General features: G+C 38.6%; 1 protein-coding gene and 1 long non-coding RNA gene across 2 annotated transcripts in view; one reads left to right on the top strand and one right to left on the bottom strand.

The window, feature by feature from the left end:
• Positions 1 to 26,747, top strand: part of LOC120374264 — a 280,532-nt gene that overhangs the window by 89,711 nt on the left and 164,074 nt on the right. The window lies entirely within an intron of this gene.
• Positions 24,072 to 26,747, bottom strand: part of LOC120374266 — a 63,321-nt gene continuing 60,645 nt past the window's right edge. Inside the window, exon 3 of the long non-coding RNA XR_005585969.1 lies at positions 24,072 to 24,245. This is a non-coding gene — a long non-coding RNA (uncharacterized LOC120374266). The remainder of the gene's footprint in view (positions 24,246 to 26,747) is intronic.

Raw genomic sequence — 26,747 nt, 5'->3', positions numbered from 1 at the left:
ATTTCTTCTGTGATGCCTGCAGGTGTTTATCCTGGAACCTCCATCCTCTCCAGTTTTTCCCCTGTGAATCTGACACGCTTGAGAATGTCTGTCTATGCTCCTATTGGGCCTAATCTTGCACCATTGAAGACAACGTGGTGTTCTCATTGACCTCAATGTGAGCCGTTTGGCTCGTTATGTCCTTATCCCAACCTTCCATCCATTCCTTCATTTAGAAACTACAGCCTTCAAATGCATTGAAGAGTGACTAATCAACCTAATTTCAGATTGATTCGAAGAGTATGGTTCATATCTGCAGTTTATAGAATAAAAGCAATTTGGAGGCCACTTGACTCTTATGTATTGACTTGCTAAACTTCTTTTCTCTTCATTGATTTTGGGCCCAGGCTACTTCTTTCTCAAAGGGAAATGCTTTCTCTGGACACACGTTCAGTCCATTCTGTTTCTCTAGACCTCTCACCTGATGCTCTCTACATGCCCCCTTTCATCAATGATGCTTTTCACTACCTTTCTTTTTTTCCAGCACAGTTTCCACAGATCTTAAGAATAACCCTCTTTGTGATATATGTACAAAAATGGAACATGTCCTTATACTTTATGTTCTCTCAGTGGTTGCACTCAAAGGGGATGAGAACACTAAACAAGGTTATTTCTTCATTCATTTATGAGAGGCAAACTGCTTTACTGTAAATCATTGTAAATCTTGTCAGAAGCATGTCTATTATATTGGGCTAAATATGTTTAAGTTCAATGCTGTCCATTAGGTTTCTAATTCAATCTAGAGATTTGATTGAAAGGGTATTAAACTCATAAAATTTTGTTCATTGTTTGTAACCCAATACATAATGAAAAACACAGTAAAGATGGGATTATTGACGATTAATTTGTAATCATTGCCTAGTATGCTGACATTGGGTCAGATTCTGCTGTCACTTACACTCATGCCATCATCAGTTTTATCCTTTCCACCAAAAGAAATGTTAATGTTTTCATCATCTTAATATTCCAACATGATACCATGTGACCTGTGCCTCATTAAAGTTGGCCAACCTGAGTTGGATTTTGGGAAATGAAGGCTTGCAACAAACTGCCTGTGCACAGACTATAGATGAACAATTATTTTCTGAAACAATTAAGCAAATTTTGATGAATTTTAATTTTAGATTTAAAAAAAACCAATAGTTTTCTCATGGATAATTCGCAAACAAATTAAAAAGAGGATAAATTGTATTGTTTGCTGATAATTACTTGATCAGCTCTCATTTTGACTGACATCTGATCAAAATGTTTAATTTTGAGTGATAGCAAAGCCTGTATATACTTCTAATAAAAGATTGAATGTGTTTTGGGAGGAGCAGGCAGAGTCCTACTATAGAGGGAAACATGGCGGAGCCCATGAACAAAAAGGTGTTTGCTGGAGTTCTCACATGGTGGGCTGTAACAGTGAGTTATAAAGGAAAAGTGCAGTTTGTCTTCTGTCTGTTCAATAATTTACATATCTGGGAATAAATTAGATTAGGATACAGTATCCTGCCTTTAACCCATTTCTTTCTCAGTGCTGATGCCCAGATTTCTCTGTCCACTCAGAACTCGTAAGAATCTATATTACCATAAATTTAACTATTGTGGTGCAGTATATTGAACTGTAATGTAACTATAATGTTATAGTATACTGAAGCAGAGGATATGCTACTATGTATTTTAGAATATTAAATATGTTCTTTACTATTGTGTTATAGGTAGTGTACTTTGAGAGACATGATGAAGTTTTGTTTTTTTTTGGTGGTAGTGTTCCAAGTTTAAAGAGTGAATGGTATGAACAAATTGGGCATGAAACTTTAAATAGCGAATACATTGAAAAACTTATTTTTCCAGAAACCTGTTTTTCATTTTATTATGAGTAGGGAGATAATGTGAGGAGAGAAAAATAATCTGCTACAGACAGAAACCTAATATATTCTGTTTGGGAACTGTAAATCGCTGCACATTCCTGAGAGTCAAACAATCTGTCTATATTATGTCACTCATCACAGAAGTTAAAGCAAGGGGGAAATATGCTCCAGAACATTTCCTTTTGATTTGATGAGCTTTCAGAAATGTATTTAAGTCAAGTTGCACAGTATAGTTTGAATTAAACCTGGAGCATGGCTGCTGATAGTACTTATTGATTAGAACATACCCTAAGATGCTGTAAAGTCACCAGGGTAGATACGACTTAAATTTTTAAAGGAAGAAAGCAAGGTTTTTCTGACAAAAAAAAGTCCTTTTGGGCCACTTTTATACTTTATAGCAGCACAAGACCAGTTTTATTTTTTTTCCTTTGTAAATCACTTTTAGTGCCAACTGATCTTAGAGGTGGTGGATAGTTTGGAGGTGGAATCCCCAACCTCTTCTGTAGGGGAGCGAACACAAACCTCAGGAAAGGATTCATGATCACCCTTGCAAGTGGAGACTCAGTTTTGGGACTCTTACCTGGGATGTTCCTAAGTAAGGAAGACCAGACTTGAGAAACTCTGGTTGAAAAGGGCTTGTTTGCTTATATTCCTGACAAGCTTTCTTTTCTCCATCCACCTTGTTGCTCTGCCTTCCTCAATAATAAGGGAAAATAATGGTAATTTTTTTTCTCCTTAGTAAGCAGATTGAAAGTCTTGGGAAGATTTGTGTCTTCCTGTCCAGGAGTTTGGAACAAGACACTGTCCCCATCCCATGAAATACAGTAAATGCTGGGGCAGTATTCTTGAAGAGGTTGAGTTGTAGGCATATATCCAGCTTCCTTGGAAATTTTCAAGAGTACTGCTAGTGTAATTATTTAGATTGATACTAAACCATAGTCTATTAATTAAAGCCTTCTACTGATATGGGACAACAGCTGAAGCATTCAAGACCAGTTAGTGTTTGGTAGCATGTAGAGTCCAAGATTATAAAATTCCTAGGTTCTATGTGCATCTTTTCAAGGATAAAGCATGAATTAATTTTTTACTGCTGTTCATCTGTATAAATGCACACTTTAAAAATGTTTTATCCAAGTGATTAAACATAGACCACTCAAGTCTATAGAGCAATAGCCAAAGACATTCAGTAATATAGCTCAGAATGGTGCCATCATTCTTATGTCCTTGGCATATTTGAATGATAAGTTGCAGAAAACACTGCATTCTAGCTCCTGCATTTCTCTTAGATGGTGAAAATATGTATTTAAAATGTACAGTTATACAGACTTTCAAACAAAAACAGGTTTGCTAAAACTTCAAGGGGGAGAATGAGTTGGGTTAATTTAGAATTGGTAAACTACTTGGTAGCTAAAAGGTGTAACTGGTTCTGGCTGATGTTATGTATAGATGAGCTATTTTGCTAATCTATTTTTATTTTAAACTCAATAAAAATAGAGATTGCATGCTGAATGAAACTCAACGTGTCTGATTGCAAATGATTAGCACTAGCATTTACATTTAGGGGAAAGGTGAATAAATTGTCAAGAATTTTAAAAGGAGAGGCTTGAGGGAAACTATAGACGATTCATTTTGATCATTTAATTTAAAAAATAACATTTACAGTGTATGAGTAAACATGTATATGTATCAAACTATCACGTTGATACCATGCCTACCGAAGCTTGGACATTTTTAAAAAATGTCATATTTTGACATTCTTTTGGTGTCTTTGTCTTCCTCCTAGCATTCACTTGGATGGTCATTACTTTGGGTATTTTTACATTTGAACAAATTAATGAGTACAAGATGAATTTCCTCCTCTACACCTTTGTTAAATGTAACACGACATGCTTAAAAGTGAACTGTAAAGTGATAGAGCAGGGGTCGGCAACCTCTGGCACGTGGTGCGGGCAAGAGATGTGCTGGCCATGGCTTCCCGCCGCCCTCATTGGCCTGGGACTGCGAACCGTGGCCAGTGGGAGCCATGATTGGCCAAACCTGCCGACACGGCAGGTAAACAAACTGGCCGGGCCTGCCAGGGTGCTTACTCTGGCGAGCTGAATGCCAGAGGTTGCTGACTCCTGTGATAGAGAAATTGAATGAATGTCAGGGTTCTATCTCTGTGTCACTAACAGGGCTGTAGCAGGCTGTAACCAACTCTTCTCCTGGTCTATAGGATTTATCTCCGGCTTTCACAGAGTATCTAGCTTGCTACCAGTATGCTGCTTTTATCACTTTTTCAGTCAGTAATCCATTTTCCTTTTCTCAAGGACATCCTGACAGCCCCAGCCCTTGTGACTCTTTATCTTTTCTAACTCCTCCCCTATAACTTCTAGTCAGCCCCAAAGAATTTAGACATATCAATTACATAAGCACCCAAAAACACTTTAAAAAGGCAGGAGTTGATGATAACCTACAACCTTTCGCGAGTCCATGTTTATAATTACACATTTAGGCAATGCCTCTTACTGTATCCTCTACTAAATTCACAAGTATCTTATACTTGTCAATAGAAAGGAAATGTAATGTTTTCCAATTGCTCCCAATAGTTTTCAAAAGGCAGATGCAATATTCATCTATGGATTAAGAAGCAAATAAAAGTTAAATCGTAACAATTAAAGTTAGACTGCAGTATGATGAACACATACCCAAAGACATACAAATTTGAATTAAAATGGAAAATAGCCAGTTGGCTGCTGACGGGTGTCTTTTTGAAGATTCTTTCCCCCCATGAGAATTAATTTGTTGAATAGGCATAACAACAGTGTAGTATTGGGAAGCTAGTTTTCAAAAAAATATGTTTGGAACATGCTGTATTAAAGTGAACACTTTATAACCAAATACAGTAATCCACCAAGGGGGAGAGTATTTGATAGATGTACAGATACTTTCAATTATAGTGCTCCTTCAATCACTATTGTTGAATAAATTTATTAATATCCATGTAAAACTATTGCATCATATAGCCCTATTGGCATGCATGATGCAGATAAAAAGAAGGCAAGGGTAAAATACAGGCCTTGTTGAAGTCAATGGGAGTTGACCCAAGATCTCTGACCTGAGGAGCTTATAATCTGTAGGGTAGATTCTGGTTGTGTCTGCATGGTGTGGCAGGTGGGAGAGAATGTAGGGTGTTCTTTGCCCCAGTGTACTGGAATGGAAGAATGCCAATGCTTGTGCTCCTGAGTGACTGGCACTGAGCATGGTATATAGCCATGAGTGACTGGACTCACCCTCCATCACCAGTGGTATGCTTGCTAGTGACTAGAGGCCTGTTTTTGGAGAAGCATATAATCACCTCTAATCATGGCCTGCCCAGCATGTCTGGAGGCATTTTGCTTGTATTTACCCTACACAGGCAGTATTGTGGCCACTGCTACTCAGGAGGTACAATTCTTAATGCACCCTTCCCCTTAATCATATGCCTAAGTTTCTGTCTCCCTTTGCACAGATAAGGAGATTCTGTTTCCCTCTGCACAGATGAGGGGAACCTGCAGGGATCCAGTCTCAGGCCAGTGCATTGATGCAGGAGACTGCCAGAATGCTTGTACTTCTGAGCTTTATCTACTATAACTGTTAACAAAAAAATTCACTGTTGCCAGCACCAGCACAGCCGTGTTGGGAGACCTAGCATAGATAGCTCCAGCAGCTTTCTTCAGCACAATGTCTATTAGATCTAGCCCACGAAAACTTATGCCCAAATAAATTTGTTAGCCTCTAAGGTGCCACAAGGACTCCTCGTTGTTTTTACTGATACCAACTAACATGGCTACCACTCTGAAACCTGTTTCAAGGAAAGTACATCATTAGCTGTTTTATTTAATAGATTTCTGGTTTGTGATTTGTCAGTGTGGAGTTACATAGAACCAAGATGGAGGTTAGCGGTGGAAAGCCAGCCAAGAGAAGTGAGATTTGAGAGCAGTGTTGCTTGACAAAAAGTAAGAGGGAGGAGGCTATTGGATACATAAGGGTGATGATAATCAAGGCAAAGGTGATGGTGATAACAGCTTTCAGGAGAGAGGAACAAGCCTGTATTGATCACCTATACTGGGAGCAATCCCTTCCAAGAGGGGGTTTCAGAAACACCAGATGTTTATTGGACTGCAAAGTAAACTTTCTTGGGATCCTGGCATGCAATGCCATCAATCTGTAGGCTAAGCACATAGCAAACTCCTAATGACTTCAGTGGGTGTTCTGGGTACAGATCCATGACAGACTTGATTAATCATGTTAATATTCTTAGCAGAGTTGTCCAAATTTCTACAGCCTGCATCTTTGTAAAGTAATTCTTTACAAACAAGGAGTGTTACACAAGCTCTTCTTGTGTAACAAGGAGAGCTGTAGGAAGCTAGCAGTTTTCATCTCACTGTACAGTCCGTGCAAAAGCTTAGGTTGTCATAATTTTTTGAGAGGACTTGCATGGGTAAAAAGTGATCATTTGCACTAATGAATGCCATTTTTCACAGTGGTTTAATTGAGGTATAATATTCTTGCTAAAATTCTGATCAGTCACAGATTAACGTTTCACCATTTTTACAGAGAAATACCACCCTTTTCCCAAGAAAATGCAGCATTTTTGTGCTGAAATTACAGTTTTATATTTGACACTGCAGGAAATACGGAGTTAAACATACTAAGCAAGAATGTGTTTGGTACATTTCACTGATCAATATACTGTAGTGATGGTTCTTTAATCTCCCCTTTTGAGGAGAGTGTTGTAGCTATGCATGCATGCTTGTGGCTAAATTTAGTTGAGCTGTGTAAGACTGGTTAGCTTCAGACTGCAAAGGTTCAGCGAACTTTTTTTTTCCCCCCCGAGAGGATGAGTGCATGGTGTTTTAGAATCTGAAAAACTCAAAGCAACATCCATGCGAAACCATCTAAGATTGCATCATGGCTTCCAACCTGTAACCATAAGCTGCAGTTCCTCTTCCCTAGCAGGCCCTCCTTCGCTAACAGTCCTGGGCTGCTCATATGTTTTTCTGTCTTCAGGGAGGAACCTGGAGAATCCCTCCTCATTTCCATCTACCCACCATTTCCTGTCTTTGGGGCAGCCAACTGGATCTTCTCAGGGTGATGGATGACTGGCTGGACCACTCCACTCCACTCTTCTGTTTGTTTTTTTTAATGGATAGCAAGGTACATCCATTCAACCAATCCACAGAAAACATTCTGAAGGCAAGAGAAGGGACTTCTTTCTCCTGTACCTTTACTCAGCCCCATTTTGGATGAAATAAGATTGTGCACACTGTGCAGCAGACCCCTGTTTTACTTACTGTGGTAAGACTCTAATAGTTCTCCTGATCTCCCTGCTGCCCCACTTTCAAATACCATAGTTTCCTATCTTTCAGTATTTTCCTATGCACCTAAAATTTAAAAGAGAATCAAATAAATAACTGGGACTTATCACTCTGGGATCAGAAGTAAAATTTTGGAGATCCTAGGAAAGGACACTTCATATCCAGCTACTTTTTAACCACAATGGCTATTATTTAAAAAGCAGATGCTTCTGTTGTTATAAAAATAATTAAGAATAGATTATCAAGGTGTTAAAAGCCTGCTATTAGCATGGGCCCAAATCTTGCAAACACTTGTGTTTAAGGTATTTGCAAGATTAAGGCTATAAAATGGGAGAAAGGATTAGTGCAAGTAAGTTGGATTTGGATTTTCGTACAGTTTGAAAGTAAACAAGAAGCATAAATATTCTAATTATTTATGTAACTTGATCAAAAGATACTAATTTTTTGTTTGATTCCAAAATGTTATCTTGTGAGTACAAGTATTAAGTCCCAGATTGTTGGTGTGCCCAACGACTATTCGCATTGTGTAATACAGTATTTTGATTTTGTAATTGGCATGCTGTTTGCCATTTCATTTTTATTTGACTATTCACATATTTTCAAAGTATACCACATTATAGCAGTATTTTACAAGGAAATGAAACATCTTCTGTTGTAGCAGCTACTACAATGCTTTGTGGTTTCACTTGATAAGCCAAATTGGCACTTCTCTTTTCTCCTGGTACGTTGATATTTATGTATTCGCAAAACACTTCTTGGAAACTTGCAAATAAGTGTAACATGAACATTTGTTGAGTTTCTCTGGAAGAGCTGTCTGAAATACCGTGTTCTGTTGTTTCTTTCTCACGCATGATAGTTTTCCCAACTCAAGGGCTTGGTCAGAGTCCCTGTGCAATTAGAGTTGAGAGCATTTCTTTCTGAAGTCCAGGACCTCTATAGTTTCTGGGTTTAGGTCAAAGCTGCCAAAGCCTGCATTTTAGTGTATTAGCACTAAAGTGTATGTACAAGTATTATATATTAGTTATATTAATGAATATGTATTTGATGAATATTCAACAGTATGGCATGAAGTTTTATCAACATGAGCATGGGAGGGGTGAAGCCAAGTGTGAGTTATGCAGATCATTCCAAATCAGTTAAAATCCTTATATCACACCACAAAATCATGTTTTCAGTATATATGTTACAGAAACCATTTTACAAGAGTTTTAGTTTTAAAACATTTTTGACTTTTTTTTTTAAATACTACCTATAAATCCAAATGGATTAGTGACTACAAACCTGATCCCCAGGTTATTCAAGGCCCTGATTCAGTGAAGCATTTAAATTTGGTCTGAAGTACTTTGCTGAGCAAAAATAGGATAACTCCCTACTTATAGTCAAGTGCTTATATGTGCTTAAGTGCTTTGCTGAATCAAGACCTACACTGATGTTGCACCACAGAGTTACATCAGCTGAGATCTGGCCCCCTGGGTCTAACTGCCTGGTGTTCAGACATCTTAAAATGCTCTAAAATAGTTTATCTATAAGGGTGAGACATATTTAGGAAATGTTTGTTATTCCAGGCTATTCTAGAGCTAGAAGTAAATGCTGGATCCTGCTGGGAATCTCCCTTTGTCCAACAGTATAAAGCTATGGAGCAAAACCTTATAACTGTGTCTCTAACCCTGTATTGCCATGGGATATCAAGTTTTCAAGTTTTGACATTTTATGTCTGGAAGAGATGTTGCTCCAGCACTTAATCTTGCACTGAGCATGCTCAGTGAATCCTTCTATGTCATTCCAGTTGACCTCAGTTGCCATATATAGCAATTAGGCTGAGCAGAATGGACTTAAGGCATAGGAAAGGGCAGGCATTAATGGCTGTGTAGTTATGAAGTAGGTACTATGCACTTGCTACCAGTGGGGAACTCTCTTTTTTCCTAAGGTTTCCTGGAGTCTGACTTCTCCAGGCTCTCTCAGGCCCTGGATGTCTGAGGGCATGTTCTAAAAGGTCAAGAAGCTTCAGACTGCAGGACTGAATTAATTTCATTGTTAGGGGAGGAATGATTTAACACAGAGAAGATATTGTATCCTGGTCTCCTGTATTTATAAATATGTACACCCTCAATATCAGACAGCAAAAGCAAAAAGCTGTTTTATAACTCAGAGATACTGCAAGCACCCTTCAGAACTCCAACAAATAACTTCATCCCTGCCTTCAGTCAGACTGTACTCTGTCAGCACACACCCTGATTCTGCTGCTTCCCAAAATCCCTCCAACTGCTGTCACTTGCAGAAGGAGGCCTATACTACTCCACATGGCTAACACTTTAGAACACCCAGACTTTAGGACAATCAAGATTATCGTTATTATGATTATTAATTTGTACTGTGGCAGCACTTAGGACCTCCAGTCATGGGCGAGGATCCCATTGTTCTAGGTGCTGCATAAACACAGAACAAAAAGATGGTATGAACGTGTCGCCATAGTGTCTTAGTGCCTCCAAAATACATTTTTGGCAAAAAAAGAAAAAAAATTGTTATGAGGGCAGAGAAAGATTTTTTTAAAAACGTGAGACAGGGAAAAGAAACCCAAAATTCAAAATGAGATGAAAAATTGTTTCAGATTTTTTCATCAAAACCATCAAAAATTACTAAATGATACCAAACTGTTCATTCTCATTGAACGTTTTTCGTACACATGGACACAGACACACACTTGACCAACTCTGGCTAAAACTCTTAAATATAGTAAACATGTCTACAACCAGCCAAAATAAACAAGCATCCTAGGCCTCGCATGGTTTTTTTTTCTTTTCCAGTTCTAGCCCCGACTGACCCTAGGTACCTAGGCTATTTATAGCTTCAGCTGTATGCCATAACTGCCCCCCTCTTCCCATCAGAGGGAAGAAAGCGTGGTAACAAAATTAAACTAATATTTTCATATATATGAAGCTACTTGTTTAAATTTTTATTGAGCTTTGCAATGATATTGCTGCATTGTCTGTTCATTTTCTTTGATCACTTACTTGCAGTCACTAGCCGTGTTTTACAGCAAACCCACATAATACTGTGAGCAGCACCATAACAGTCTGGATACAGAATATTTATTTCTTTCCCCTTCACATCAGACTGGGCAATGGCTAATTCCATTAAAAAAAATGTAACTACTAATAATTTGCACTTAAAAAGCACCTTTCAAATCTCAGTGTGCTTTACAAATTAGTTAATTAAATGGCAATTACTTATCCAATTACTAAAACTAACACCCTAGTTTCTCAGAGAGGGGAAACTCAGACACCGTTTCAGTCACTTGCCCAGAGTTCTCAATGAGTCACTGGTAAATGTGGGACTATGAAATCCTGATTTCCCCCTCTGAAGTTTGAATCGCTAGCATAAACTACCTTTCTCCTGCAGGGGTTTTTAAAGAGCAATAGCTAGCCTTTATCATTTGTGATAAATAAAACCTGAGCAGGCTGAGGTACATTCAGTACTCTTTGTGAAAGATGTTCTGTTCTCCATTTGGTGACTCCAGTAATAATACCATGTAGATTAACCAGATGTTTTTCTAGATATTGGCATTAAAATTAAAAAAATGAATTGTAGATCCCAAGTTTTCAATAAATCTAACAAGGAAACAAAGGCCAAGTATTGTGTACAATTGTTTGTTTCCACACAATTGCTATTATCATCCTTAGCTCTATTTTGTAATGTACTTGGTTTGAAGGGATTTACGTTTTTTTGATTAGTTCAGTGCTATTGCACTGAATGAAATCATAAGTGGGTCCAGATGAGCCTTGAAGAGGAAAATGGCTATTTCTTTGTGCCAGCATGTTTCAAAACATACTGTAAAGATTCTGAATAAAGGAGCAGGCCACTGGGAAACAGGAAGGCTCCTGAGTTCTTATCCTAATTTATGCTTCAGATTCATCATATGACCTTAATCACATTACTCAACCTCTCCGTGTCTCAGTTTACCCAAATGTTGTGACAATTTCCTGGAGGCTTAATATTTGTAAAGTGCAAGAGGATCCCTGGATGGCAGCTGCTGTCTACATGCTAGAAATATTATGACACGAAATAATATAAAATAAACCTTGTAAATGTGAAAATCAGATAAATAAGGTCTGAAAATGAACACAGTCCATGTTCTTTAAAAATATAATGTTAAAGGGAGTTAAAGAAAGTAGGGGTCTGAGTCGGCAGACACTTACCAGGTTGTGTGTGTCTTTAAAAACAAACTACAAACCCAAGAACCCAAGTAAACTGTGTGAACTCGATTGAGAAACTTCCTCTTGCTCACTCTTCTTTACAATATCGGTACTCAGCCCAGTTGGCTTTCTGTTTCTCTTCTTTAATCTGAGATTATTAGTCTAAAATCCCTGTCTTCTCACAGTGATAAATCTTTAGGATTTTTTTTTTCACAAGTACTTCTGTTCTTTTTACAGATACAGACTAACACGGCTGCTACTCTGAAACCTTTTTTTTTTTCCAGTTAATACTCTTGCTCTTGTCGCTCTTACTTAGGTTGTCCATTACGTTTTTTTCTTTCTCTCAAATTGCACCCTCTGCTTTGAATGGGATCATGTACAGGCTCTCAAATAACTTTGTGGCCAGGACCCTTTTCCCTTTTGTAAACTGTCTCCTCTAAGCTCACCATACAGAATCAGCACTGTCATAAAAATAAAGTGGATAGAAACCTAGCTCTGGATTTTTGCTTTTGGGATCTCTTCATCAGTGTGCTAGAATTATCATCTCCTGTAGAAAAGCATGTTTCAAATGTGCAAAATGCACCTTTAAACCTAGTTTTTGCAGTGCTGCTACTCTCCAGCTGGATTAAGCATTACTGCGTTAGGATAAATGTCACCAGGCTGTGGCATGTCAGTGCATGGCCTTCTATAGCACTTTAGCCCTGCCTACAGTCTAGGTGGGGACTTGTTGGCTGAACAACTGCAGCCTTTTCATGCTAGGGAAAGTCTTCATGCTGGTCCCTATTGAGGGAGGGTCAGTGGCTGTAATCTATGCTTATCCAGACCAAGAAGCCCCGGTACCCTGCATAACTGATGTAGAGGGTCTGTGGCTGTTACTCCATATCATAGGTTGGAATAATGGCTGCAGAGCAGTTCCATGCCCTGGCCTTGGGTAGGGATGCCACGTGGGGATGGATTTGTTTCTCCATCAGCTCTGCACATCACCCTCCTGGAGTCGGACTAATCAAACTTTATTTTGGTGGAGTGGATTCACTCCAGGGGATTTTGCTGTAGACTTCAAAGGGAGCAGGGCTGGGCCCCTAATTTCGTATAAAATTTAGCTGTACAAACCTCGTTAGATGTCAGGAAATCCAAATGGATGCTTAGTGGAGTTTTTATTGTCTTTTTAAACTAGAACAAGTTTTCTTTCTTTCTCTCATTTGCCTGAGCCACATGACATAATGGCTCATATGAAGAAAGTACTAGGATGGAATCCAAGTTTGGCAGAACATTAAACAAATCAGAAATTAGCTCTACTTATATTCCCATTTGGCTGTGTGCATGTTTGTTCTGTTTATGAGCTAAACTGACAGACAGAAATCATTGAGTCACAGAGGAGAAGACAATATGCAAAATGAAAAACTCAAAAGGAACCTTCTAAGGATGTGAGCTGCATACAAAAAAAAAAAAAGTCAACCCAGAAAACAATTTGTAAATTATACACAAACTATTAACTCTTGCAGTAATTTGGGCAAATTTTTCAAAAAATACATGTATCCCATCTGACTTGGGTTCCAAATCACTTTTAAAAGTTGAATCTTTGGTCAATGCTCACAAATGAAATGTAATGTGTGGCTGTATGTTTAACAAATGTCTGGGTGCTTTTAAAGATATAACTATTTAGTCAGATAGCAGCATATTCTTTGCTTGAAAAATACCAGGTACTCAGAAAAAGACTCATAAGAAAAGTCTGAATTGCCAATCAGAGTTATTTAGGTGGTGTTTATAAATCCATGAAACAAAGGATCTGCCAGTAATCTAAGCACCTCTTTTCTCCCAAAAGGGAAGCTGTGTTATATGATAGAATCTTCAGATGTATTAAAATAAGTTTAAATAGGTATTCAGAAACCTATTCAGCAAGCCTATTCAACTGGGGCCAGTAACTGTTATGCATCTATAACATGCCCCACCCTCTTGTCAATGAATAGCAACATTAAGAATAAATAGTAAAGAAACCTCAGTATTTCTGGCAAGCACAACATAAACATTTTGGTTCCTATCAGAAACTAAATGAGCTTATTAGCCTCTGTCTTTGAGGAATGCTTAAAGTAAACCCCAAACATCAAAGCTAAAGAATGTTTTTTGCTTTAGCTTAGTCACTTTACTGGTCAGCACTTCAAAGGGTGCTGGGTTTCTTAATGTTTAACTTATAGTTAATAAATGAAATTGGGAGCTTCAGTGCTCTCAATTCAGATTTTAAAGGAAAATTTTGAAATAGTCCAGCTGCACGAATAAGCACAGTAGCTTGGTTAGAAAAAGGGTTTGAGAGGGCAAGTTCCAGACAAGTAGCAAATCTTATTCACATTACTTCTGTGGGGTTACTAACTTGAGTAAAAGAACAAGATTTGGCCCCAAGTCCTGTAGTATTTAGAGTACTTAAAATATGTGTATATTATGGGGGTGCTTACATCCTCTTTCTTTTTTCCATCTTACTTAAATGATCCCAGTTCATCGGCTATGTGTGCCCATGATCACAATGTTAGTAACACTGTGAGGGAATTTAAACATGAGTATGGTATCTCCAGAAAGTCCACATGGGCCTTTGTAATTAACAAGGCCCATTCATGAGAAGTAGAATAAATGAAAATATCTTGAGCAGGTTTCTCCCTAAATTTGATCTTATTATTGTGATAAGGTATAGTCCCAGTACATTTGGTTGACTTGAGGAGTTTCCTGAACCACATAGCAAGTATTGGCATACTCTAGTTGCACCAATAATCAAAAGAGATAAAGTATTCCTAACACAATAGTGTTGGATTCTAAAGGGAAAACAAATCACTCATCTTCTGTGCTGTGCATATTTAAATCTTGAAATCGGAGGCTCACTCTTTTTTGCTGCATGTTCAAGTTGCCCTCTCCTATCAGCATGCTGATTTTGGAGAGATATCTTTGAACTGCAGCCTACCTGCTCTGATCAAGAATGCAAAAACTAAGGATTTTTTTTGTTTGATTCATCAAAAACAGAGAGAGAAATGTTTCTTACCCCACTATGCGGGAAAGTAGGACTAAGCAACTTTGTTGAAATACAGTGCTGGATTTGAAGATGGTTATCAAAGAGACTACTTCTGTAGTTTTTATTTAAAAAGCTTTATACGAAAAGAAGTGAACAAAGATGGCTAAGTGGTTAAACAGCCCAATAAAGGTAGCTGTCTTAATCGCATGTTCTGATGCAAAACTATGCTTAGTTCCACAGAAATAGAGTACGACAGAGAATCTTCAGATTTCAGATAAAAGATTACCAATTGCAAGGCCCATTTCAACTCTCCTGCTTAAAACTAAATTAATTCAGAGTAGGAGTACTTGTGGCACCTTCGAGACTGTGCCACAAGTACTCCTGTTCTTTTTGCGGATACAGACTAACACGGCTGCTACTCTGAAACCTGTTAATTCCGACTGAAATTTTCTTTTTTTTAATGTGTTCATACAAACACTGTTCACTAGCTAAGGAAGATTATCTTCTGATAGTTTGCCTGTGGCCCCTATTCAAAATGGAGATGATAAATAACTTCTTAGAGCAAGCATATCATGGTCGGCGCATAATGGAGGCTGGAGGAGGCTAAGCCTCATGCTGCTGGGGGTGGGGGCCATTGTGGATTACTACACGCTCCCATGGGCCCATGCCCAGGGGCTCCAGCCAATTTGGAGCCCCTGGAAAAATCTCCCCGCCACCATGGCCCCAGGGCTAGAGGAGCTCTTGCTTCCCACTATGGCCACAGAGCTTTTCTGGTCTTGCGGCTGCATAGCGGGGGAGTGGGGAAGGATGTGGGGCCTTGGGGGAAGAGGCGGAGTGGGGGTGGAAGGGAGCTCCACAGCTGCAGCCCTGGCAGGGGGAGGGGCTTCGGTGGGCTGACGGAAGCAAGCGGGGGCATGGCCTCAGCTGGACGAGGCAGGGTAGGGGGCTAGCCTCCCTGAGGAGAAGCTTCATCCGCCGCCCAGGAAGCCCATACATTTTTATTCAGGCAAAAATGTCTTCAGTTTCTTCTTGCTTATCTTCCAGGTTTAGCTAAGGCCCCCTGATGAATCTTTCTTCCTTCCAGCACTTCCATGGTACCCCCTCTTTTTTTCTTGAACCTTCATTGGGAATAGGTTCCCTCTCTTGAGGTCAATAGGCCTTAACTTTAAGTTCATGCTTAAGTTCTTTGTTGTACTGGTGCCTTAGGAAGGGGATGGGAGAGAGAAGAGGCGCTGAAGTTGACACCAGTTCTGAAAGCCTGTGGGGAAGAGAGGATGATGTCATTGTTGACAGTTATGACGAAAGGGGAGAGAAGGAATTGGGAGGAAAGATGAAGAGTTCAGCGTCTGACATGTGAGTTTCAGTTTGGCAGCAGGACATATCTAGAGGCAATTCAAAATAAAAGTGTGATCAAAGGGGGGAGTGATTAGGGTGGAAAGAAATCTGGGACTCATTGATGTGATGAAGAGACAGTGATTTAAAGCCTTGAGAGAATGGATGAGGTTACCCAAGGACAGAGTGATCATATTGTGTGCTTACTGGGCTTTTAAAAAGCTTTTCCTTTTACTATTATTTGTATGTGAAATGAAATCATGGATAACCCTGAAATACATGCAGATACATTGTAGAATCCTGTTTTCCAAACTGTGGTTCCCAGTTCTGATTTTGAATATTCCAAACACCGCATAATTCCTGATATATCATTTGAGCTACAGAATGTTTCTACGGTTTTAGAGAATTAAATTCTCTCTCCATTAGGTAAGATTTTCCTGCGCACACACACAATGAAACATGGGACATAATAACAGATTTGATTATAGATTTTTTATAGATAGATTAGATAATTAGATTTTAGCAAGAAATCTAAATAGTTACAAATAATAGTTAATTTTGTGCATTTTTGCCTTAAACACAATCCTACATTAAGAGTTCTTTTTAAAATGTGTTTTTGTTACCCCAATCCTCTGAAAAGAGTATATAATTTTGAGTTTCACAAGCCTAGACATCACTGTGAACGCCCAGTGATAAAAGCCATACAGAATACTGACATAACCGGGTCTACTGTAGTTCATCTTGTGCTGACGTGTTAGCCTGTTGGATTAAAAAAAATCAGATGTTCAGAGCACTTCATTTAGTAACAGTATTCTGAAGAGGGTGTGTGTGTGAGGAGGGAATTAAACAGGATATGTTTCTTTACCAAATATTAACATTTTGTGGTGAGATTTAGATGTGTTGCCTCTGTTTAGAACTTGGACCATCTCTTTATGACATAAATGTAAAAGTCAATATAATTTTTCTTATATTAATTTTAAAGTAACATTGGGGTGTCACCTTCTCACTGCTGTTTTATTTCTAGAAATATTATCTTTATAAGCCTTATATTAATTTTTGTGTCTTGCTAGTTTGTCTTACATGTTTTAGAACAGATGCGCAAACAGTTGGTAATAGTATGTTTCATCTGATGCCTGGTTAATTCTCATTAAATACCAGACTCACTCTAGGGATATACTGGCTTTCCTAGTTCTCAGCATTTATAAATCCATAGTCACATATTATTTTCCCATTTTAGTTCTTCTGTAATATCTCTGACTGTCTCCCTCACAGTCCTGCTGAATGATGTTGTCTGGCAGAAGATGCTTTATTTTTAATAAAGATTAAAAATTTAATAAAGATTAAAAATAAGCACAATCAAGTAAGGATTCAGTTGTGGAATTGACTCAGGGCTGTTTTCCATCTTCATTTACAATCACAGAAATCAGTGGGAGTTCTTGGGGAAAGAAGGGCTGAATGTAGCCCTTAGTAAAAATAAATGAGACAGTGGCCCCTGATATGACCATTGTCATTTTCCTTTATATAAACTTGAGTGAAAAATCCTGAGTTACCTGCTATCCTCTAACATTCTTAAATCTACATACTAGAAATGAGCCCAAGCTGCAAAGTTAAGATCCAGATCAAAATTTTCCTGAAGTGCAAGCATTCAGTTCCACATCTGGATCCAAACGTGCCCAAAGTTTGTGGCGTTGGCCATTGACCTTTGGTAGTCTCTTGTGGCCTCAATTCCCATTTCTTTTTTTCTGCATCTGGCAGAAGGGCTCTTAAGAAAGTTGCCTCAGTACTTATGAGGCTTATAAATAAAATCTACTTTATCTATTTATAGGTTTACATAAAAGGGGTTGGTTTCATTTCTTTTCAAAATAAAGCTTAAATCTCACTTCAACGATTTACTTATCTGACTGGGAAAGGTGTTCTGTTACATTTTTCTTGAAAGGCACTTTATGGAAAGTGTGTGGTCCGGGATGATGTTAGTTTGATGTAAGAAATACGCAAGAAGGATTTTGTACGAACACTTGGACCTTTATTGTCTTTTTAACTAACCAACAGCATCTTAGAATACTCATTGAAGCAGTTTATGCAGATTTGGTGCACTCAGAATACTTTTTTGGTACAGGCATGTGGGCAGATATCTTCAGTTTTTCCACAAGGATTTGTTGTCCTGGTGGCTGGCATGGGGCGGGAGCAAATCCTGCTGATTAACACCTATGTGCATGTCTGTCAGTATCTGGGAGGACTCTGGCTGCACTCTGCTTCTTGCTAGGAGTTCCCTGGTCCTTGCTGGAGTTGATTATACACAGCTATTGATGTTTGTACAAAGCAATAGTCAAACAGTCTCTATTCCAGGAATTTCTAAACAATAACAAGGAGTGTGATGGAAACAGATGTATTGATGTACCAACACCTAAATATTGTGCTACCTAGTGCCATCTAGCTAACTTCCAAGATAACTCACATCACCACACTGCTCAGGCTGGACCAAGAACCCCTTGTCTGGTCTTGCATTATTGAATATACAAGCAAAAGAACAGCCTACAGCAGAAGTCACTTTCTCTGCCGAGTACAACAGCAGTTCATTCTTCCCATCAGTCTGGCAGCTGCTGTGTCTGGCACCAAAACAGTTCCACTTATGTCCCTGGCGGTGGAGAGAGTGTGGTTAACATGCTGGGTGAATCAGACTATACAACAAAATTGTCTCTCTAATTCTTTGTTCCCTGGAATAATTCACTTTTTAGTTTAGATCTGTTTTGAATTTCCTATACAGATGGGGTCAGATCTGGAGTTGAACTTCCCCAAAAGTCTGTGTGTATTGAGACCTGGCCATTTGTTTTAGCCGCCTATAGAGAAGAAGGACATGTGCAAAGTTTAGTTTTGATCCAAACTTCCCCAGGATGTTCATATACAAAGTTTTATTTCTGACTTGTCTCTTATTTTCCAGTTTAATTTTGTTCCATTTTCACTCCTCCTGCCCACTGAGATTTCTCTGAACTGTCTAGCTTATTTTGGGTTTATGTAGTTTATTACTCTCTCAGTTCCCATTCAGTTACTTAATTTCAGTCTTGCATCTGAAGAAGTGGGTATTCACCCACGAAAGCTCATGCTGCAGAACGTCTGTTAGTCTATAAGGTGCCACAGGATTCTTTGTTGCTTTTACAGATCCAGACTAACACGGCTACCCCTCTGATACTTAATTTCAAGAAAGATTAGATACATAACAACTAGGGAATGAATTGCATTCAAGTTCTCCTTGTGAATATTAAGTGTAAAATGCAACTAATATATATAAAATAAAGAATGGTAATGTTTTTTATTGTGCAGAATCCTTAAAGCTACCCAGTACTGCACCATGCACCGTCTCTTTATTTCTTCTTGGTGATGGAATAAGCCTTTTCCTTTGCTTGTCTTTGCATTATTAATTAGACCAAAATGGGAACTTTGCTAGGCAGGGGGGAAGAGGAGGAAAAATCTGCAATTCTATTAATTCAAGAGCTCTTCTCATGAGAGGAAAAGGACAAAATTTCACTTCACTTCTCACAGTGTGAAAGCGGAGACCTCCCCTCCCCACCCACAAATTGCCTGCAGCTGTTTTTCAGAATTCAAGGCCACACCTGGTTTGAGTGCTACAGTTTGTACAGTTATGAACCTCTGGCTAAAGGAAAAGGCAATTCATTGGGGGAAAACAAACAAACCAACCAGGCTACATCTTTGGGTGTTATTTCTGGCCATATCAGCATTTCACAGGTGCACTCACACTATTCTTGTACTCCCAGGGTAACACACTGCATGTAAGATATATAGCAAATGACAGTGCTGACTCAGGAATCCTGAAGTTAGGAGACCTAGTTCAGGATGCTTTTGTAAATAGTTAGATGCCATTTTGTTACTTAACAGTATCTTTCCATAAAAGAAAGGAGATGGGAGGAAACACAGTAACAATTCAGCAATGATAAAGGAAATAGAAGAAGTACTTGGAGTTATTGACTGGCTGGGAGGAGCACCTTTAGCTAGTAATCCTAACTAGTGATTAATCCCCAGGAAGATTCCTGTGTTGGGGTTATTGTTGCTATTATGAATTAAAACTAAGCAAAATAAATCATAAGGGTTGCTTTAGTAAGCTATGTGGTTTCAGTTGCTATTTAGAGAGCATTTACTGAGAACTAATGCCCTGTACATAAGTCAGGCTTGTGTTTAGAGTAGGTGAGGAGAAGTCAAAACTTTTTGACTTTTTCTATTCCCAGCTCTGCCATTGTCTTTTGGGGTAGCCTTGTGTAAAACCTAACTTCTATGTCTCAAGCCACCTACCTGTAAAATGGGCATATAAATGCCCCACCCTCAGGGAATGAGAATTCAGGATTGTAAAGTGCATTACAATCCTCTGACGAGAAGCACTGCAGTAGGGGAAAGTGTTGGTATTAACACAGGTGCTAACTGTGATAGTGGCTTTGTGATTTGAACACACATTCATTGGGAACTAAACTAAATTCACCAACTCATCTCTCACAAGTCATAAAACTTCAGTCAAATAGTAATTTTTGGCGATAATGCTGACTGGGCAGGATTCCAGCTGGTCACCTAGAGGAGAAAAGTCCCAGTGTCAATTCCCAGATGTACATTAAAGCTTACCAACACTGGGATTTCTCACTGCTCTTTGCTCATGACTCCTGTAATCTTTGATAATCATATCAAGTAAAACACAATTCCCTTCATATCTTGGGTCAAGATAGACAATTAGGGAAATGTCTTAGCTGCCAACCTCATAATTGCTATTAGCTCAGCTGAGACAGGCACCCAATACCTCCTTTGGACTCATATTCCTGTCTTATCTACAACACCATTGAAGAATTCTCTTTGTTGTCCTCTTTCATTTACTTCCATCTGCTCATTTCATACACATTCAGGGCTGGCTCTGACTACCCTTGTATTTAAACAGCACTGGATGAGATTCCCTTTGGAGTCCATCATGGCTGGTTCTTAGCCAGTCCAAGTGGTCTCTGTTCAGGCACTAACTCTCTTCAGGAGTCTAGTGTATAGTTTGTGCAGTAATCTCAACTCCCGTGGGCCTGGGGAGCAAAATACCAAGATTAAGAATCAAGTATTTTATCCTTGATCAGTGTAGTTTGTTTATAATTAGTGGAAGAGTTTACACCTAAGCATTTAGGGCCAATTCAGAATGGGTGTTATTGACTCAGTTCTACTAAGGTCAATAGGGATGCATTTGCTTACACCAGGTCTGCTTTTGGCCTTGAAAGTTCCATTCTAGAAACATATGCTGCACTCCTTGTAACATGGCAAGTGGTAATGTCATATGTAATCTATTTTAAGATGAATGACATGTTGGAAAATGATTCAAGTTGGCTTATGTATGGGACACTAATTCTCCAGCAGTACTCTGTACATACCAACCGAAACAATATGCCCCCATTAGAGCTCCATAGACACACACACACACATATGTGTGTGTGTGTATGCGTGTATATATATATATATATATATATTTATTATACTAATGGCAATGATTGTGGTGAAGGGTGTTTCCTGAGGATTAATGACTGGCTGGGATTCATGGCCTGAAGCTGAGCCAAGGGCTATCAACTTCTACCAGCTGGTCATTAATCCACAGGAAATGCCCTGTGCCTTGATCATTATTACTTAATTGAAATTTCCCCTGCTACTAGAATTCCAATTACATCTTCTTAAGCTCCCGATAATTATTAACCTTGCATATAAAGTAATTGTTTATAACAAAACACATAACCCTTAGCAATGTGGAGGATTTAATGTTAATAACCTCGCGACCATGTAAAGTTTATCACATTGAAGAACTGCGTTAACCCCCAAAGTTCGGTTTGTAAACTGAAGTTCTGTTTCTGAGTTCAGCAGACTCGTACTATCAAAGTGAGTGTTTCATCCTTCTCATTCCACAACCCAGTCTTCCCTCCCTGTGATATTTCAATGATAAAGCTGTATACACTGCTATGCAGATTGTGACTTTTTTTATGTATCCTTTTAAAAGTACAGGTTGCAACCTCTTCCACTGACTCCTGGGAGTGGATGAATAATAAAGAAAGGCATAGGAAATGTCAGAGGAAGGTGCATCCGGGGAGTGTATTTGTCCAACCCTTTCAGGAAGTGACAATCTAGTCCTCTATCATGTCAGTCAGCTTAAACCCATTTGATGTGGCCAGTTTCCTCCAATTCATGGTTGTGTAAGTAGAGCACTGATAGGCGTGCCTCTTCTAGGTTTCAAAGCCCCTTCTAGGAAAAAAATTGCCATCATTCTACCATTTCCTGCTATTGTTCTACCTCAAGCTGAAAAAGCTCTGTCTGTAACTGGGAAAAGGCTGGATCCTGGACCTCTTCATTTCCTTTGTCACCTGAATTGTTGCCAGAGTGAGAGGGAAGGGCCATAATAAACCGTAATATCTTCATTGATAATGGAATTTTACTGAAGGATATTAAACCTGACAGCCAATTGAATGACAACAATTTGAATATTTCTTTCCATTCATGGAACTGTCGAACATAGAGGGTTACAAAACAGATTTGGAGAAAATGTTTCCTTTGAGGATGATGACTGATAGGTCAGATATAGAGTGATTGCTTTGTGAAAAGTGTACATTTCATGCACTTTATCCCAGCATAGGCATTTAAGCAAGCAAAGGACAGTGAATACATGTCCATGTGATTATAATGTTAATAAAATAATCAGAGTTTGGAATCGAACCTGAACTTTCTTAAAGTTTGGGTTTGCTCAGAAGGGTGAGTTTGGTACAGACCAGGGGTCAGCAGCCTTTCAGAAGTGGTGTGCCGAGTCTTCATTTATTCACTCTAATTTAAGGTTTTGCGTGCCAGTAATACATTTGAACATTTTTAGAAGGTCTCTTTCTATAATATATTAACTAAACTATTGTTGTATGTAAAGTAAATAAGGCTTTTAAAATGTTTAAGAAGCTTAATTTAAAATTAAATTAAAATGCAGAGCCCCCCGGACCAGTGACCAGAACCCGGGCAGTGTGAGTGCCACTGAACATCAGCTTGTGTGCTGCCTTCGGCACGCGTGTCATAGGTTGCCTACTCCGGTACAGACCATTATAGAAATAAGGGCCAAATGCAAATTTATGCAATGTTCGGGTATATTGGGATCCAAGATTTTGGCTAGGGCTTCTCCCTAAGAGTCAGTAAAAGTTCTCAGGATTAACATCTCAAAAATTAAAAACAAATAAACAACCTCACTGCCTAAAATTTAAATAAACTGTCAAAAGTGAGATTCCAGCCCAGACCTCGAGAGGTGAAATGCATATCCAAACCAGATGTCCAAAATGTCACAAGGTTTGGAGGTCTGGTTTGGATAAGTAGCCAAAAGTTTAGACACTCATCCAAAGTTCATGACAATTTATATGAAACTCCTTTGATCTGAAAATCAAGTTAAAAATTTCAGTAGGGCTGTGGCTTGCAAGATTTCAAATACTCTCTAGTTCTCGCAGGTCACACTGAAATACAGTGAGAACAGCTTTTTTCATAATGGTTATCCTTCCTTTCTTTCTTTCTTTCTTTCTGGACTAAAAGTAAAAAAAAAAAAAAAGAAAAGAAAGAAATTAAAATACATTTTATTTCAAGCTTTTACTGAAGTTTCAGAATTATTATTATTTTAAGCTAATTCACTTATCCCTAATTAACACAATTTACAAGGCTCTCCAAGTTAGGGAATAGCCTGATGTTAGTCTTCATTTTCTCTTCATAATGGTTAAATGTGAAGAACAGAAACCCTTTGTCATTTTCCTCTTTTGGTATGTCTTCATTGCAGGGTATAGTCATTGGTTGCTTTACCTACTCAGCTTTAAAATTTCTGTGAGTATTTGGGTAGTTTAACATTTAAAAGGAGAATTGTGTTGTAGTTCAATATTATAGGTTAATGGTGGAAAGGTAACTTCTAGTTTTGTTAGAGAAATACAGACGGAAAATGTTCATAGTGGTATGCTGATAAAGCTCTTATCTAAATCACCCAGCAGGGAGCAGTATCTTTCTTGGCTTCAATTTTGATGTTCAGGATATTTGCTGTCCGTGCTGTAGATCACTTTTTCTTTGTCAGCCAGTTTGCAAACTCTTGGGAACAGACATCCTCACCAACAAATTGTCATTGTGAAAAACGGATTCCATGTTGGCACATCAGCAGAACAGATGGGGATTCACAACAGAACAAAAGAAAAAAAATTAGAAAAAGTTGGCATTGTATTACTTTTTATTCATGGATTTGCTCTGTGCCTTCCTATTAAGAACACTTATAAATTCAGCTATGGAAAAGTACATTTAGGCCACAGTTCCGCCAGTCTCTCAGGCATGTGTCTAACTTTGAGCATGTGAGTAGTCTCACTGACTTAAATAGGACTACTCACTTGCTTAAATACCTTCTTGAACTAATAGGTCCTTGCTCTCAGTTTCTGGACTCTTTGGGATCAGTGGCAAGTTTCCCTGTTTGCGGATCCAGTCCCAGGAGAACCTAGGGTGCAGAAATGAAGACATTATTATTTTCTTTTCTTTTTTTTTAAAAAAAGCAAAATAGAATTTTCTAATCTAAATAAAATGTTTGTGTTAAGATTTGATTTTGTTTTTTTTTAATCTGACTGAGGTTATCTATGCTTAACCGTAAAGGGACATCCACTTAAAATTTGTTCTTCTGTCTTCAATAGTTTGTTTTAACATATTATTGTTATAAGTGACAACTAAAATTTAATATAAATGAAATTTTTATGAAACAAATACTCCTTTCCCCCCATTTGTTTACTTTGTGTTTTGACATAACATTTTGTTTGGGCTCTTTCTCTTCTGTAGTCAGGTCAGTCATTTCCTTCTGTTTGTGTGGACCTTTACAAATTGGCAAAGGGACCCAAGGGCAAAGGTAGTGACTGAAACAACACTAATTCCATTTTTTGTAATAGACTAGATTTCAAGATGATTATGAACCTATGAGTATTTGCTTTTTTATATTTTCCAGTTTCCTTTTAGCAATTTTTGATGAAAATTAAATTCTCATTAATAGTAAGTTTTTGTAACTTATATTTGTGATCTATATTAAATCAGCATAGAAGAAATCGACCCCATCTTCTCAAATTCTCTCATCCTTTTTTCTTCTCTTCTCCTCCCACTTTCTTCTTTCGTTCTATAGTTCCCTTTTTTTGTTTTTTCTCTTCCTAACCACTGAACTCTTCTTGTTTTTACTTTCATTCTCTTTGCATTTCCATTTCCCCCTTTGGTTTTTGCTCTTTCATTTTTATTGTCTTTCTCCTGTTCCTGTTTCCCTTCACCAGTCACTTTTGCTCTGCCTCTCCAATCAGTGCTACACTTTCTTTGTTCCTTTATCTCATGCAAATTTTAAAGGCTACCTTCTCAGTCAAAGGTTCAATGGTTGCTGTGCATTAAGAAGCCATGGGAGGGAGCAGAGGGGCAGGAAACTCTGAGGTTGGCCAGGTAGAATTTCCAGGTAATTAGCATTTGGGTGGGATGTTTTTCTTATTTATGTGTTTGTTTATTTGGTGGTAATGGGACAGGTGAATTCTGGGAATCTGCAGGAAAGGGGTTCCTTTAGTGCTGCTGGCCCTTCTACACTGCTCTTCTGCTCCCTCCTCCACTTGTAGCATGGCTCCTTGAGAATCAATACTGCCACTGAGTGAGAGATTTCTATGGCTGCACAGTAGCAGACAGGGAGAAGCCCAGCAGGAATTAATGGTGCTTCAGGCAATGTTAACTCCCGATAAGATATTCCCTTGCATCAATCAGTCAAAGATGAAAATAGAGAGTGATTGGCGGGTGGATCAACCCCCCTCCCATTTCCAAAGTAAACACCGATGCAAGACTTCATTGAATTCCTGCAGATGGGTTTAAGCTGTTTCCCAGGGAAGTGAGGAAAATTCCATGGAGTTATAGCTTCCTACTTCCATGCCTGTGAAGAGAGTCACTGGATCTCATTCAAGTGACACCATCATAGGACTTAATCACATCAGACACGCCATCAGGGGCTCATACACCTGCCCATCTACCAACGTGATATATGCCATCATGTGCCAGCAATGCCCCTCTGCCATGTACATTGGCCAAACCGGACAGTCTCTATGCAAAAGAATAAATGGACACAAATCTGACATCAGGAATCATAACATTCAAAAACCAGTGGGAGAACACTTCAACCTCTCTAACCACTCAGTGACAGACTTGAAGGTGGCAATTTTGCAACAAAAAAACTTCAAAAACAGACTCCAAAGAGAAACTGCTGAGCTTGAATTAATATGCAAATTAGATACAATTAACTCTGGCCTAAACAGAGACTGGGAATGGTTGGGTCATTACACTAATTGAATCTGTTTCCCTATGTTAAGTTCTCCTCACACCTTCTATGGGCCATCTTAATTATCACTTCAAAAAGTTTTTTTTCCTCCTGCTGATGATAGCTCATCTCAATTGATTAGACTTTTCCTGTTGTTATGCATACTTCCACCTTTTCATGTTCTCTGTATGTATAAATATCTCCTGTCTGTGTGTTCCATTCTATGCATCCGAAGAAGTGAGCTGTAGCTCACGAAAGCTCATGCTGAAATAAATTTGTTAGTCTTTAAGGTGCCACAAGTACTCCTGTTCTTTTTGCGGAAACAGGCTAACACGGCTGCTACTCTGAAACCTGGATCTCAATTCTTTCTCCCCACAGAAGCAGAGGGCTGATCTAGCCCCATGTCTCCATAGCCCATAATACCAAGTCAATTTGCAAAATTACAGTTTAGCTGTCTGTAGAGCCCCTTGGTTATGTGTGAGGATGTTATTTCTATTTAACAGATTGTAAAGAAAACAAAAACAAAAACTTGAGGCTCCTAAAATTGCTGTCTGCCTGGCCTGGAGCCAGGCATTTAGTTATCTTCCTGTCCTTTGGTTGTTGCCTTTGCCTTGTAACAGCAAAACAGAGTTTTTGTTTTGGACTCAATAGTGCTACTTATTTATTGTCTTTGCTGGTAAA

This window comes from Mauremys reevesii, linkage group 11 (assembly GCF_016161935.1).
Source record: "Mauremys reevesii isolate NIE-2019 linkage group 11, ASM1616193v1, whole genome shotgun sequence".
Lineage (NCBI taxonomy): Eukaryota > Metazoa > Chordata > Testudines > Geoemydidae > Mauremys > Mauremys reevesii.
Note: the sequence above shows the minus strand (reverse complement) of the source record. Positions and strands in the feature narration are given on the sequence as shown.